Here is a 15,480-nt window from a genome sequence, read left to right on the forward strand (position 1 = left end):
AAAATTACATAAGAAATGACCAGTAAAAAATATACAGTAAAATTACAATGTAACAAGAACAATGCAAATACAATGCAACAAGAACAAAGTAAAAAAAATTGCAACAAAAATGTTTTCTTTGTTTTCAAATGATGCACACAGTTACCACAGCAGACACGGTTTTAGGAGAGACATTCCTTCTCATGCCACAGCAATCTCCAGGCAGAGGGAGTTATTTCCCATCACCTGCCACCTTATCCTTTTGACCAGAGATGTCAGGGACTGAAAGTGGGACCTTCTGCATGCAAAACACATGCTCTACCAATGAGCTACATGGGATGAATTGATCCTTCAGGTATCCTGGCCTCAAATAGTTTAGGGCAAGGGTTCCCAAAGTGTGGTCTAGAGCAGACCACCAGTAGTCCATGAGCTTCATTCAGGTAGTCTACACTGGTGACTCTGCATAGCAGTGTAGCTACATGTCTGTGAAGAACAATGTGTGTGTATCTGTGTTAAATAAGTTTTAAATAAGTATATGAGAGAAACAGATGGGTTGGATCAGCAGCTGCCTGCAAAGGTGCAAAGGGAGAAATGACTGAGGTGTACAGAGTGCTAGATGATCCCGCTGCATGCTGTTTTTTGACAGCTGATCCTCAGAGACTATCCCTGGCACCTTCATTCATTCATACATTGTTTCCTGAAGCTCAGACATAGCATTGCTCTTTTTGTTGATCCTGCAGGAGTGAGGCCCAACCTGTCCAGAAGTAACAGGGGCCTGGGGAAGATGGATGGATGGATGAACATTGCTGGGAACACCTGTCAATGAGACATTTCAGTGAATTCATACACAGAAATAATACGCTGAATACAGCGGCCAACGATAACAGAGGGCCAGGCCCCTCCTGCTGACTATAAATGAGCTGAAGCTACTAGAGGCAAGAAAAGGATCAAGGTGATGATGGGAATATCCGGAACATTCCACTTCTGTTCTAGCTCTGTGTCCAAAAAGGCCGGCTCATTTCTGAAAGCTGTACACAGCTGGGAAGATTTCAGAAAATAAATGCTATCCAAATGTGATATGTATATTAGATACGTGGTTATATTTTATAAAATGTATATTTATAAAATCATAGAATCATAGGATTCTATGATTTTATAACTATCAGTGTACATTGCACTCTACTGAGGGAATGTAAGATCGCGGGAGCAGGAATCTGCCTACATTGCTTATGTAAGTGAAAAAGAAAGTCCCCTGCCCCCATGAGCTTACATTTAAGTATGAAAATAGAAGGGAAAAAACAGTGGGAATGGAGTAGAGGAACTTGTCACCTTTTGCAACTTACACACATCAATTTTGCATGCAAAGTTTCCTACGGCATGGAGCTAAACAGTAAAAAAAAAAAGAAGCTTCACCTGCTGAATGTCAGGTTGCATTTTGAGGCACAGGAACAGGGCCAGTAAAAGAATAGTGGCACCATGATGTGAAGAGAGGAAGGGAAGAGACGAGGGACATTTTAACTGGACCCCTCAGATGCCCTAACAGCAGCTTGACATGTGCAAATATGTCAGGTGAAGCTTTTCATGGCATGCAGATCCAGTGGTGGGAAAAACTTTATTTGGTAAATTAGTGTTTGCCAGGCTGATGTTAAAGGTACGAAAGCAGAGACAATCTGAAAAGTGACAACTGTACATGTGAGTTCACAAATTCCAAAGTGTTTTACATGCTTTATAATTGTAATAATTTTATAATTATATATTCTATTGTTGTAACCCTCTCTGGGACCTTATGGTGAAAGGCTGGTAAGAAATCAAATCAAATCAATTAATAAATACAAATTAATTTGTGAGGACCCTGATGTCTGTCTGTTAAGATCCCTGTACTCCCAGCCACAAACAGTCACAAAACTGCCATCTTAGTTGGATGCTGTATAATAATTCAAACATGTAGTGTAGATAAAAGTTGTTTTCCCCAAAGAAATCTGGGAACTGCAGTTTGTTAAGGGTACTGGGGATCATAGTTCTGTGAGTGGTAAACTACAGTTCTCATGTTTCTTTTTTGGGGGGGGAGAATATGCTTGAAATGCGTGGTGGATATTTATTTATTACATTTGTATACTGCCCCATAGCTGAAGCTCTCTGGGTGGTTTACAACAATTAAAAACAAATATACAAATTTAAAAACAAATTTTTAAAACAATTTAAAAAACACATGCTAAAATGCCTGGGAGAAGAGGAAACCTGGCACCAAAAAGATAACAATGTTGGCACCAGGCACACCGCATCAGGGAGATCATTCTATAATTTGGGGGCCACCACTGAGAAGGCCCTCTCCCTTGTTGCCAGACTCCCAGCTTCCCTTGGAGTAGGCACCCGGAGGAGGGCCTTGGATGTTGAGCATAGTGTAAAGGTGGGTTTGTATTGGGAGAGGCGTTCCATCAGGTATTGTGGTCCTAAGCAGTGTAAGGCTTTATAGGTTAAAACCAGCACCTTGAATCAAGCTCAGAAACATAGAGGCAGCCAATGCAAGTGGGCCAGAATCAGTTTTATACGTTCAAACCGTCTGGTCCCTGTTACCAATCTGGCCACTGCATTTTGCACAAGCTGCAGTTTCCAAACCATCTTCAAAGGCAGCCCCACATAGAGTGCATTGCAGTAATCTAACTTGGAGGTTACCAGAGCATGGACAACTGAAGCCAGGTTATCCCTGTCCAGATAGGGGCGTAGCTGGGCCACCAACCAAAGTTGGTAGAAGGCACTCCGTGCCCCCGAGACTACCTGAGCCTCAAGTGACAGAGATGGTTGTAGGAGAACCCCCAAGCTATGAACCTGCTCCTTTTGGGGGAGTGCAACCCCATCCAGAAGAGGTTGCACATCCACCATCCAGTCAGAAGAACCACCCACTAGCAGCATCTCAGTCTTGTCTGGACTGAGCCTCAGTTTATTAGCCCTCATCCAGTCCATTGTCGCAGCCAGGCACCAGTTCAGCACATTGACAGCCTCACCTGAAGAAGATGAAAAGGAGAAATAGAGCTGCGTGTCATCAGCATACTGATGGCAACGCACTCCAAAGCTCCGGATGACCGCACCCAACGCTTTCATGTAGATGTTGAACAGCATGGGGGACAGAACTGACCCCTGAGGAATCCCATACTGGCGAGTCCAGGGTGCCGAGCAATGTTCCCCAAGCACCACCTTCTGGAGCCAACCCGTTAAGTAGGAGCAGAACCACTGCCATGCAGTCCCTCCCACTCCCAACTCAGCCAGTCTTCCCAGAAGGATACCATGGTCGATGGTATTTAAAGCTGCTGAGAGATCAAGAACAATCAATAGAGTCACATTCCCCCTGTCTCTCTCCCGACAGAGGTCATCATACAGGGTGACCAAAGCTGTTTCTGTGCCAAAACCAGGCCTGAAACCAGACTGAAATGGATCCAGATAATCGGTCTCATCCAAGAGTGTCTGGAGCTGGCCTGCCACCACTCGTTCAAGGACCCTGCCCAGGAATGGAACATTTGCCACTGGCCTACAGTTATTAAGATTTTCTGGGTCCAGGGAGGGTCTCTTCAGGAGTGGTCTCACTACCCCTCTTTCAGGCAGCCAGGAAGCACCCCCTCTCACAGAGAGACATAAATCACTTCCCTGGCCCAGCCAGCTGTTCCATTCCTGCTAGCTTTTATTACCCAAGAAGGGCAAGGATCCAGCACAGAAGTGGTTGCATGAACCTGTCCAAGCACCTTGTCAATGTCCTCAAGCTGTACCAACTGAAACTCATCCAAGAAATCGGGACAAGGCTGTGCTCTGGATACCTCGCTTGATTCACCTGCTATAACACTGGAGTCTAAGACCTGGCGGATGCTAAATATTTTATCCTGGAAGTGCCTAGCAAATTCATTACATCGGGCCTCAGATGGTTCTACCATGTCCTTGGGGCCAGAGTGTAATAGCCCCCAGACAATTCTGAAGAGCTCCACTGGGCGGCAGACTGATGATTTGATAGTGGCAGCAAAATATTGTTTTTTTGCTGCCCTCACTGCCCTTAAATACAGCTTACCATAGGCACTTACCAGTGTGTAATTGCATCCACCAGGAGTTCATCTCCATCTGCACTCAAGCTATCTCCTATACTGTTTCATCACTCTCAGCTCTGGGGTATTCCATGGAGCCGTATGAGCTCTACACAGGAGAGGGCACTCAGGAGCAATCAAGTCAACCACTCAGGTCATTTCTGTATTCCACACTTCAACCAAGGTTTCGACAGGAGCATCAGCCCTATCAGCCGGAAAACTCCACAAAGCCCTTTGGAAACCATCCAGATCCATTAGTTTCTGGGGGCAGACCAACTTAATAGGTCCCCCACCTTGCAGAGGGGAAAAGCCACTGTAAGTCTAAACTTCAGCAAGCAGCGATCTGTCCATGACACTGGCTATAATATATTTTAAAAAGAGAGGAGAAAGAAGGGACAACTCAGAAAGCTCCTTAACAACTATATACGAGTCCAAAAACTTTTTAAACCACACAAATGTGTAATGGATAATTGACATGATGATAAAAATAAAAGATGGCCAAAAATACTTGTAAAATCTATGAAAAATAAGAACATCTGAAAATGGAAGGCTATTGTTGCTCTGTGCCTTCACGTCGATAACGACTCATGGCAACCCTATGAATCAGCTATAATTGTTGAAAACAAACATTGCACAAGACAAGCACAACCAAGTCTACTGAACATCTGAAAAATATTAAAGAAACATTTGTATAAATAGAAAAACACTATATATACAACATTAAAAATACAAAAAACCCCATAGTGCACAAGAATCTTAATTGTAGAAATGAATAAAATACTAATAACTACTCACATATAAACATGTACAGAAAGATTTTCTCTGTACTATAAACTCTTTGGTTTGTTTTTCTGCAGTACAGATAGTAGTTTGGTTTTTGTGTGTTACCCTTATAGCGCAACACCGTGCCTTTAAGAACGAATGGTCTATTTCCACTTTGTGGGCAATTAGCTGTGCGTTTCAGAGCCAGCTGTGCTCCTAAATGTACCTCTCCTGCTTGGACGAGAAGACCGTCACGTTATATATTATCTAAAGGTATTCTTTATGAGTTTGTATTTGCGCTCTGTTTATACATGAGGAAGACCATGTTATCATGATCATGGTAATAACGTTTTGTTGCTGCTGCTGCTGCTGCTGCTGCTAAAATAACGCACTCCCGCCTCCTGCGTTTGTGTCAAGGAAAAACAATTCAGAAGCTGGAAGCCGCTCAAGAGAAAAGGAGGGGAGAGAGAGCTGAGGTTCTTGCGTGTGTGTGTGTTTTTATTTCAACCAGCCAACCCAGCCCTCCTGAACGGAATTCGCCCGTCCAAAAGAAAAAAAGGAGTAGATTGTGACAAGCTCCTGGCTCCCTCCTTGGCGCGCTCATTCGCAGCTTTGGCTGCCTGGCTGTGCCCGGTCCTTCTCGCTCGTTCTTCTTCTCCTCCTGTGCTCTAAGGTGCCTCTTGAAGCCCTCAGGAACGGGCTGGCAGCTGCAGTTCCCATGGAGTAGACTCGGTCCTCAAGAAGAGCAGCTTTGCAAGGGCCTGACAGGCTCTCCTGCACCCCCTGGTCAACCCTGAGGGGCTTCCACCTACCCCTACCCCCCAAAAAAATCCCACACAACGCTCTTCTCTCCACCACCATCACCACCCTCACCCCAAGGTAAGGTGCCTCTTGTTCTGTCTTTCACGTGTTGAATTTCGCCTGAGAAGCTATGTATTTGGTGGTTTCCTTCTGGTACCAGTGATTTTGCCTAGTTGCCCAGCTTTTACTTTATGTACGGAAAACTCCCTATCTTCCCCATCTCTCCTCATTTTTCCAACCCTCCCTTCCAAACTATGGGCTGATTTTAATAAAATAAACAAATCCTGAAAGTCTTTCAAAACTCTTCATCCCACACTCGTTTTCTCTTCATTCCCAGTAAACTTGTGTTGAATTGGTTGCTGACTTTTCTTTTTCTGCTCTCTTTTTGCTATCCAGCTGAGCCAGCTTGAAATATCTGGGGCATATTTATCTATTTTAACTAAGGGTGTGTGAGGTGTTTTGTGTGTGGAGAAGCTGAATGTCCAAGGAGAGTCTCAAATTCAACATGGATATTGAGTTCTGATAGAGAGATGTTGCCCAGTTTTAAGATGATCATTTTACAGGCATCCCAGTGTTTGTTTGTTTGCTGTTGATTTAAAGAAAAGCAAAGAGAAAATTGGAGCTGGTCACAATTTTTATTGTTTTACAGGGGGGAAGGACTTTGCTACATTCAACTCCCCCAGTCCTAGGATGTGGCAATAATTTAATGCTAATAATTAATAATAAGCAGATTAGAGGGAGTTTGCTCATGACATACATGCAGATCTGCTGTAAGCAACATGTTTAATAAATCTTAAGACTAGCAAATTCCTGAGATTTATTCTAGTGCTTTTTTATTTTTTTATTTTTTGAAAGTCACTCTGGATCCACTGACAAGTGGCCCTGAGAAAGAAAGGGCCACAATCCAGTGAGATTTTCTCCAGTCCTGTGTAAACTCTGTGGAAACAAATGGATAGATTTCTATGAGGCTTGCTTGTGCAGGAGAACTTCCCACTGGAGGATTATGTCCCAAAGTCTTTGCATTGCCTGCTCCAGTTCACTACCATTTGAATGCTAACACAACAAACGAAAGCTGGAATCCCAGTTTCTTCTGCCAGCTTGCCAAAAATACACATCAAGTGTAGCTGGTCTTTATCAGATTGTACAGTGTTAAGTTATATGGGGCTGTAGAAAGTAGCAGTATGCAAATTTTCCAGAGCCATTAGAGGTATTTGCTTTATGAAGGCATGCAAGAGGGGGTTGTCTTGTTGGGTTCTTCTGTTTGGTAGTGTGAGGAGCTGGGAGAGTTAAGTGCACGGGACAGGAGAAAGCTCTTTTAATCTGACCTTGAAGTTTAGATTAATGTATTTTTGTGGGTATATGGAGAGCAGGTTATAGATTTATGGACATGTCAGTATGCTATGGAGCTGTGGTTTTTGTGGAATAAGGATTGTTCCTTAAACATGTGACATAATTTGGCAACCTGGATTTCTGCCCTATATGGTGGTGGTACACCATATCAATGAATGTTTATAGCAATTGCACACCTTGGTTCATCTTGATTTGGGGGTGAATTTAATATCTTACCTTTGCCATTTGCATGTGAAATGCTGCTGGGAATAGGTGCAGTTTCAAAGCAGTACTTAATTTTCTAAATGTGCCGGGAGATCAAGCTGACTTGAATATAATTGCTTGTAGCTGCTCCCTGATGAGGGAAAGGCATTCTGCCTATTCTCAGGATTTAATTTCTCTTTATGAATACTTCATGTATTTGAGGCTTGGTAGTGAGAAGGTTTCAGGCTGAATTGTGAATCAAATGAAACTGCACTTAATACAATCTTGGTTTGAAGAAGGAGTTTTGGATTGCACAATTTCAATCTACAAAACAGAGTCAGAATTTTGGTATTCATTCATAGATGGGGGTATCATCTATACAGGGAAAGCCAATCATGCTTCTACGCCTTTTATTGTCCAAATTCGCATCATATCCTTGTTTGTCTGTTATCCCGTTGTAATATTCTAGTATCAGGCAAGTATGTTCCCTTCCCCAAAATGTAGATTGCTGTTGTTAATTTCAAAAGCATTTCAGTATGATTGCCTACTCCACTCTCAACCCTGCAGCTTTTGTGCCTTTAGCCACTGAATGGCATTTTCCCTACAACCAGCCCCCCTCCACATGCCCACACTCATACCCCTTGTGTTTTAAGACAGAGGCTGAGTAAACACTATACATTTAAAGCACATATAAAACACATGGCTTCCACCAAGAATCCTGGGAACTGTAGTTTAGCCCTCACAAAACTACAGTTCCCAGCAGCTTTAACAAACTACAGTTCCCATGATTATTTGGGGGGAAGTAATGTGTTTTAAGTGTATATTGTGTACGCAACTTGAATGATGATACCCACCTCCAAATTCCATAGTCCAATGAGAGTACAAAGGAGGTTATTTTCAGCACTGGCACTACAAATGTGGACTTCTCTTCTGTCAGAGGTCTGTCAGAGTTCTGCTGTCTTTATTTTGAAGAAGTTGAAGACAGAGTTCATTGAGATAAGGGTCCTGCTGGATCAGACTAAAGGGACGCCTAGTCCACTATCCTGTTTCCCAGAATTGCCAACCAGCTGAATTTGTGTAACCACCTTGAGCTCCATGGAGGGAAAGTGGCATATAAATGTAATAATAACAATTGCCTTTTGAAGCCATCTCAGTTGGCACAGAGTGGTAAGCGATGGTAACGCAGCCAAAGCTCTGCTCATGGCCGGAGTTCGATTCCAATGAAAGGAGAAAGTCGAATCTCCGGTAAAAGGGGTCGAGGTCCACTCAGCCTTCCATCCATCCGTGGTTGGTAAAATGAGTACCCAACATACGCTGGGGGGTAAAGAAAGACTGGGGAAGGAACTGGCAATCCCACCCCATATATACGGTCTGCCTAGTAAACGTCGCAAGATGTCACCCTAAGAGTCGGAAACGACTCGCACTACAAGTGCGGGGACACCTTTACTTTTTTTAAGTTGGTAGCTATCACCACATCTTGTGGCAGTGAATTCCATAGTTTAACTGTGTGCTGTGTGAAGAAGTACCAGCTCAATCAGCAAGAAGGCTTTTAAAAACTGACAGGAATGTAAACCTGCTGGTGGATGAATGGGGCAGAAGTGGAGATTGTCAGTGAGGTTTTTTAAAAAAAAAATCCATTGTTAATTTTGTTTATGCTAGGAATTCAGTTCCAGAGTGTAATTTACTCCAAGATTTCTGTTCAGAGGAAATATCAGAACATATAATACTGGGAGTAAATATGTATATATGCATGATAAATAAATAGTATGAAATCAGCTCTGGTGCCACCAGATGGTTCATATGTCACAATGCCTGGGGTACTGAGAGTCACAAGAGGCTTGGGAGACTGGTTATATTGTGTGAACCAGATCCTGACACGGGCTCCTTCTTCTTGTCTTTGGATAGTATGGAGCCATGCAAGTTGCCCCTCCCCCCAACATTTGCCAGTGGTGGCACAAGATGTAAAATGCTTCTAATTTGAGAATACTTACTGAACTGTGAATTAATATCCTGAAGTAAGTTCCAATTCTTCCCTTTTTATGGTATTCCCAATTAGGGATATTGTTTTAGGGAATTTTAAAAAATATGGGTCTAACAGTACAATGCACATCTGATCAGAATTAAGTCACACAAAGTTCAGTGGAACTTGCTGCCGGGAAAGTGTGTACAGGATTTCACCCTTTCAAGTATTTAGTAAGATGGTAATTGCTCTGTCCGTCTGTCTCTTTGGCAGGCCTCCCAACAATTTCATTATTGACATTTTGGATTTCTGTAAAAAGGAAGTGGACAGTTTGTGATGAGTTTTGTTTCGACTCTAGTTAGAGGTAGTGATTAATTTCTAAATGCAGGGGCCCTGGAAAGGGTGGTCTGTCTTGCTGAGAAATCACCATCACCTTTCAAGGGAACCCTGTGCAACTTCAGTAATATGCAGTTTCTGTATTTACTCTTTGGTGAGGGAAAATAACATTCTGTACGTGCACAGAGGTATCCTGCTTCATATTATTGTGACGTATTGCTGGACTTGTAAAACCAAAAAGTTCCAGAGATGCGTGCTGGCTATAGGCAGAGGAGGTTAGAAGGGAATATGATCATTGTCTTGCCCAACGTGCCAGATAGGAAGTTGCCTTACACTGTGTCAGACAGTTGGCCTGTCTTGCTCAGTATTGTTTACACCGACTGGCAGCAGTTTCCCAGGGTTTCAGACAGGAGTCTTTTTTCCAGCCCTAGCTGGAGATATCAGTGATTGAACCTGGAATCTTTTCCAAGCAACACATGTGCTCTTCTATTGAACTATAGCTCCTCCCAATCTCTCAAGGGCCCTGGTGTAGGGAAGTAGACGTCTCGACCTCTCAAAGAATGTTCTCCGGAATTATAACTCTTTGCCTTTTCTTTTTTTATTGTTGGATTTACCTTGCCTTTCTAGTTTGAAACTTGCAATCTCAACACCAGGAAAGTTTGGAATCCAGTAAATATTTCTGTTGGGACCTTTTGCTACGTTACATGGCAGTTAGCCCCCTTTTTTGGCACTCCTGAAGCATCAATAGCAAAACCATGTTGAGAACAGTGCCACATGGAACGTTACTGCGAGAAACTCCCTTCAGTTTGTGGGCTGGAATATTAACTGCCTTCTATTTCTGCTTCTGGAGGGCAGAAAGAAAAATAAAACATAATCTTTGCTTGAAAAAGTTCTTTACAAATATAAAAGTGAAAGTCTCAGCACCACTCTTACTGACCAGAATGGTTTCTCAAATTCACTTTTTCAAAGGCTATATATTTGCATACTAAGAAGTGTAAAAATATGTATTTGTGTACTGAAAAGGATATTGTGGCACTGGAAAGGGTTCAGGAGAGGGCAACCAGAATGATCAAGGGGATGGAGCGACTCCCCCATGAGGAAAAGTGATGACATTTGGGGCTTTTCAGTTTAGAGAAAAGGCGAATAAGAGGAGACATGATGGAGGTGTATAAAATTATGCATGGTGTGGAGAAAGTGGATAGAGAAAAGTTTTTCTCCCTCTCCCATAACACTAGAACTCGGGGACTTCCAATGAAGCTGAATGTTAGCTTTTGATGGTTGTGTTTACATGACCAAAGATCAACGGATCAAGTTGGAAAGATCAATATATGCCCCTACTCTTGAAGTCTTTGTCCATGTGAACATTGACACCCTTGCCAGTCCATCCTGAGATCCCTTTGTACATCAACAAGAGAAGAGATCTCCTCTTTAGAAAGCGGGACACAGACCTCTGGGATGCCATCACATATGATGCTCCTTTTGGGAAGAATACTTTTGTGTGAGAGAGCGAGTGTGAGAGAGCGAGTGTGAGAGAGCGAGTGTGAGAGAGCGAGTGTGAGAGAGCGAGTGTGAGAGAGCGAGTGTGAGAGAGCGAGTGTGAGAGAGCGAGTGTGAGAGAGCGAGTGTGAGATAATATGGCACAGAAGTAAGGCACTTGCTCTTGAATAAATTTCTATAGGAGCAGCTAACATCATTTGTTTTTGTTCATATGAACAGGGCACCAGTAAAAATAAAACAATGACAGACCATTTACCTGACAGTATTTGTTTTCTGGCCAGGCCAAGTAGATCAAAGAAGCAACCCCACCAGAAAATCAAAAAAGACTGAGAAATATATGGGGTTATCCCCTTGTTTCCCTTCCCAAGGTGCCAGGAAAGATTGGCATTGCCTCTAATCAGTAGTCAAAATTGGGAGATGTCTGGGATAAGTTCATGCTTCCTCTAGCAGTCCGGTCAGCAGCGGCTTTTGAACATGTATGAACTGCTGCATTTTGCTGAGACAACCCATTAGTCCATCTTTCCCAGGACTATTTGCATCCCCTGGCAGTGACTGGATTTCATTGGCAGCTGAAGGATTTAGTCAGGGGTCTTTAAGCATTACCTGCTCCCTACTCCTTTGAACTGAAGACACCAAGGATTGAACTAGGGACCCTCTGCATGCAAAGTATGTGCCCTAGAACTGTACTGTGCTATGCCCTTCTCTTCCCAGAAAGGCATGGGATCCTCTTTCCCCGGTACATGGGCTTATTTGGGATGGCTTGAATGGCCACCTTTTGGGGATGGCTTAGCAGGCCATGGTTCCTATCCTCAGACTGTGGTATCCTATTGCAGGGGTGGGCAACTGAGGGCCCGAGAACTGAATGTGGCTCTTCAGACCTCTCTGTCCTTTGGAACTCTTCCCCAGGCCACACCTCTCACTGGCCCTGCTGTGCACCTTTACCTGAGTGCTTTTGCCAGGTTGGAATGTATTCAACTGTGATAATAATGCCTCTTACTCGTCTGGATGGAGAGATGTGTGTCTAGATACCACTGATGTGTGTGGCTGCAATACAGCCTGCTATACAAGTAAGAGTCACATACATTGCTCTGCCACTCTTAGGGTGGAGACACTGTTGTGCCAGTTCGAGTGCATCTCCACCTCTGTCTTCTGAAAATGTAGGCACACAACACTGGTCAAACTCTGTCCCTTTTTACTCTAAAACCTGGTTGGATCAACTTGAGCGTTTTTGTAAAATAATTCAGCGTCAGACAAATTTTGCAACTGATTAGTAGATCAACCCGTTGCCCTCCAGGTGTGGCCAATGGAAACACTTTGCTGTAAGCCCAGGCAGAGACAGTGACTGACCCAAATACTTTGCTATGGGAGGTCCTGAAAGATCTGAAGTCAGCAGTTGAGAAGAGAGGTGTGTTTAGCCGAGGGCTTCAAAACGCAGCCAGAAAAACCATCCTTACTGCTTTTGAAGTGACTAGCGTGCCCACAGCCTTACTCAGATGCTGTTCTTCCATACCCCTTGTTTGCTTTTGGGGTTGCCATTTGGAGGGGTTTAAATGGCACCTCTCACAGGTCTGGACCCTTATGCTAGTCATTGTCTGAGATTCCAATGGCCTCATCTTTTGAAAGGCATGGGCCTTCACTGTGCCCACCCCACTCTCTGTTTGCATTTTGTCCCCAAGAAAAATATTTTCCTGGGAAGCCAGTTGGAACTGTATTGCTTTCCTTCCCCCCCCTTTAAAAAAAAAATATCAAACTTGCTTTCCAAAAGCTGTGAGAAGTTTTCTAAAGTTTTTTGGGAAAGAAGTATGATGTTTTAAGTATGGAATTTGTCACATTTTAGATGGAAGGAGAAGCCCTTTTCCATGTTGCACAGGTCCTGGCTGAGCAGAATGTCCTGGTCTGTTTTTTCTTTCAGTGGAAAAAAAAAAAAGAGTGAAAGTTCTTCTTCTTCTCTATAATTCCCTGCTTCCCTCTCCTACTGCCATTTCTTTAAAACAAAAACTAAGAAAACTTGAATATTTTGGATTGTTAGTTTCCTGCCTCTTTGTAAGATGGATAGCTAGGTTTCAGTGAGAAGAACTCTGTTTTTTTTCTGTTTGAACTTGAATGCCTTGCAATTCTTTACAGTGAATCCATCCATGTTCCATTCAGTGTGAATGGATGCTGATGTGGTGGGCTGTGTGTGCACGTGCATTTAGAATAATAAAGTCCCAAACATGCTGAAAGTTCTTTCTCACCTTGGTGAACTCTAGGTGATTTTTAACCTCTGTATTTTGGCATTGCTTTAGCTTAGCAAGTTTCCTCGTGAAGCCCCTCTCCTTCCACACACACATATGCATAGATGCATTCTTCTGATAAATTTCCAAATTGTGGGGAGAGAACCTTAGCAGCTGTTTGTCTTGGTTTCTCTTAACGTAGTCTGTTGTCAGCATCTTGGCTTTTCCTCCTAAGGAATGCACGACATTATGCTTAGGAGACCCCCACAGGTTCAGCCTGTGTCCTTTGTGCAATCCACATCTGGTATCTTACAAATAGCATTTAAAAGGCACAGTTTCTGAGATACATTTCCTTCCTTTGCTTCACATTCTCAAGCTTGGAGCCCACGCCGTGCTAAGCCAAGCCAGGTCTTGGTGCAAAAGTGTGGCTTTGGGAAAGGCAGTTTCTGCCACTTCCTCCTTGGTCCTTTTGCTGCTGTGCTGAGCTAGGCTATGGTTTGGATTAGGGTCCAATCCAAATCTGGGTTGGTGGTTTAGCTTTCCTGGACAAACCATGTGTTGCAAAACTAAGACAAAAGATGGTTACAGCTCATGGTTAGTCTGTAGAGAGCTAAACCACAAGCCTGGGTCTCCTTTATGGGAGCTCACACATTATGTTAAGCCATAGTTTGGATGACACACTAAGCCAAACAATGGATTAGTTCAGCACGGTGTAGCAAACCAAGCCCTTGTGTGATCATGTGGTTGTAAACCAAGTGCTGCCTGTAGTAGATTAAGAGCAATAAATGGACTTTAAAATATGACAAATTCCAAACTTAAATCCTTGTTCTTTCCAGGGTAGTGCTGCCATATGGGATACTTTAACCTGGGCTACCTGGTCCTCATCTCTACAATCTGAGTGGCTCCTCTTCTGCTTCCAAGATGATGGGAACGCAGATGATAAGGGGCTTTCTTGCTCTGTGGTCCCCCTCTAGGATGCACACCTTAACATAGTGAGGGGGTTTGGAGTGTTGAAGAAGCTGAGAGCAATGCCGTCAAGAGGCTAGACCAAGAGGCTAGACTCCTAGCAGGGGCACCCAAGGCAGAATGGTCAAAGCTGAGACACCAGACGAAGATGCATCCAGATGAAGGCAATGATAAATCACCTCTGAATACCTCTTACCATGAAAACCCTATGAACAGAGTATCCAAAATGCAACACGAGATAGTGCTGGAAGATGAGACCCCCAGGTCAGAAGGCACTCCGTGAGCTACTGGGGAAGAACAAAGGATAAATATGAGTAGTGCTGTGACTAATGATGCAGCTGGGTCGAAGCCACAAGGAAGCCCAGAGGCTGATGCGCACAGATGCAAAAGGAGAGTCTGGAGTTGTACTATGCACACAATAGGAACATGGAATGTGAGAAGCATGAACCAGAGAAAGTTAGCAATTGTCAAGCAAGAAATGGAATGTATCACCATTACAATACTTGGCATGAGTGAATAAAAATGGACTGGAATGGGATATTTTCAATCAGGCAACTACAAAATACTTTATGCAGGACATGAGAAATTAAGAAGAAATGGGGTTGCTTTAATAGTGAGAAGTGATGTAGAAAAACAATTAAGAGATATAATGCAAGGTCTGAGAGAGTGATACCAATGAGATTAAACGGGAAACCTATTAACATAACCATCATCCAAGTCTACTCTCCAACGGCAAATGCAGAAGAAGAGGAATTGGAGAGATTTTACGCAGAAGTACAGGAAGAAATTGATCACACACCAAAACAAGATGTGCTGATAATCATGGGGGACTGGAATGCAAAAGCAGAGAACAAACAAGAACTAGGAACTGTGGGGAAATGGGGCTTAGGAAATAGAAATGAAGCAGGAGAAAGACATCAAATTCTGTGAAGCCAATAACTTGTTTCTCGCAAACACTTTTTTTGAACAACCGAAAAGTGGACATCATCCAATCGTCAATATAGGAATCATATATAATTGGTAGCAGAAGATGGAGAAGTTCCATACTTTCTGCGAAAACAAGACCAGGAGCAGGTTTTAAACTTAGTTCACAGAGAACCAGAAGAACTATGGACTGAAGTTAAAGACATTATCGGGGAAGAATGCAAAAAGACAATGTCTCTAGTTAAAAAGAGAGAAAGACCTCAATGAATGACTGAAGAAACTCTTAAAATGGTTAAAGAGAGGAAAGAAAAAGCAAAAGGAGATAGAAATACAGTCAGAACCCTAAATGCAACAATAATGACTAGTACATAGGGACAAAGAGAACTATTACAATCATTATTGTATAGCAATAGAAGAGGACAACTAAAAGGGAAGAACAAGAGCC

The 15,480-nt window shown here is 43.1% G+C and overlaps 1 protein-coding gene across 15 annotated transcripts in view; it reads left to right on the forward strand.

Moving 5' to 3' along the window:
• The first annotated feature begins 4,990 nt into the window (after positions 1-4,990).
• The window catches only part of COL8A2 (collagen type VIII alpha 2 chain), a 252,743-nt gene continuing 242,253 nt past the window's right edge, over positions 4,991-15,480 (forward strand). For 13 of the 15 annotated variants that reach the window (XM_061596115.1, XM_061596117.1, XM_061596122.1 and 10 more), the window contains exon 1: positions 5,085-5,684. The gene's annotated coding sequence lies outside the window, so the exon portion shown is untranslated. The other 2 variants (XM_061596120.1, XM_061596124.1) reach the window with 1 other exon arrangement.

This window comes from Rhineura floridana, chromosome 15 (genome assembly GCF_030035675.1).
Source record: "Rhineura floridana isolate rRhiFlo1 chromosome 15, rRhiFlo1.hap2, whole genome shotgun sequence".
NCBI lineage: Eukaryota > Metazoa > Chordata > Lepidosauria > Squamata > Rhineuridae > Rhineura > Rhineura floridana.